This window comes from Metarhizium album, assembly GCF_000804445.1.
Source record: "Metarhizium album ARSEF 1941 chromosome Unknown scaffold_57, whole genome shotgun sequence".
In the NCBI taxonomy this organism is placed as follows: domain Eukaryota; kingdom Fungi; phylum Ascomycota; class Sordariomycetes; order Hypocreales; family Clavicipitaceae; genus Metarhizium; species Metarhizium album.
The window spans coordinates 28,855-30,469 of record NW_024467631.1 but is presented as its reverse complement, the minus strand read 5'-3'; positions in this window follow the sequence as shown (position 1 = coordinate 30,469).

Genomic DNA, 1,615 nt, shown 5'->3' with positions numbered 1-1,615 from the left:
TCTAGCTAAGGCAACTAGAATTATATCTAGAAGGCCTTCTATTTAGAGCCCTAGGCCTTTCTATAGGCTTTATATTAATATATTTTAGCTTGAAAAGGCTTATAACAGTTAAAATGCAGTATTATTAGCTAAAGATAGCTATACTGCTATTATCTTTATTTATCTATTATATTTAATAACACAAGAGGCTATATTAGAGGCTCTAAAAGCCCTAAAGGCTCTTATAAAGACACAATTTCAGCAGAATATCTGCATTATTTACAGAGATAACAATCCAGGCCTTTAACTAGATTATAGTGCTTAGTTAGCTGAAACCGGCATTATAGATAAGCCTACAGCCCCTTATACCCCTGCTTAAAATAGCCCTGTAGAACGGTCAGGGGGTATTATAGCTACTAAAGCTAGGGTTTTAAGGCTATCTTCGAATTTACCCTCTAAATTATAGCCTGAATTCTAGTTAGCTGCCGTCTATTTATACAACAGAACCCTAAGACGTTATATATCTAAAAACCCTAAAAATCCTAACGAAGAACCTAAAAACGCTTATTAAGCTACACCTTTCAAAAGATTACATGCTTATCTAGCTGAAAATAAGCTAGATACTAGCTATACTAACTATTTAAAACCTAATATAGAGCATTTAAAGGCCTATAGCTGTAAGGCTTATCTGCTTACTAAGCAAGCTATGCAAGGTCATTAAAAACGAGCCCTAAAACAGAACCCTACGCTAAAATAGGCTATTTAGTAAGCTATAATTCAATAAATATATACTGAATTTAGGTACCTTCTAGCAACAAAGTTAGAAGGGTCAGGGATGTAACTTTTAATGAGTTATCTATCTACCCTATAGAGGGCTCTAAACCTATTAAAAGCCGGATAGAAATCTATCTGCCGGCTTATATTAAAGATAAGAATAAATATAAGGATTTTACACACTTTAAAGAGCCTATCCAACACCCTAGTCAATCGGAAGAACCTTTATCCGGTTAAATATCTATAGAAAAACTACCTATTCGGCCGGATCAACTATTATCCAAGAAGCCGCCGGAACTAGAAGATTAATTATCCGAGCGACTACCTAATATTACGGATTAATTCGGCTATTTAAGCCCTACATCGCATTATATAGCTAATAACGCTAGCAATATAGCTTAGGCTAGTAATATAGCAATTCAGGCTAGCGATGCAGCTAAACTAAATTAGGAAATAGCGCTAGCAGCTAAAGGGCTGACTAAGCAAGCTTATATAAGCAGCTTCTTCTAAGGAGCTAAAGAGAGCCTTTATATATTAAATTTGCCCTCTAAACCGCTAAAATAGTTAGATTTAAGGCACTATAGATTTAGCAAGGAATTTTAAAAAGCCGCTAAACAAGAATTTAGTACAAATTAGCAGCAAGGAACGTTCGAGCCTATTTAAGAAAATCTTGCTATATTTAAAGCTCTAGATACTACTTAGGTCTTTAAGTATAAGCTAGATAAATTCAGCTATCTAGTTAAGCTAAAAGCTAGATTATATATTAGAGAGGACTAACAACTTTATAACAAAAAAGATACCTATGCAGCTACTCTAGCTGCTAGAAGCTTTAGGCTTATTATAGCTATTTTAGCTAAATTTA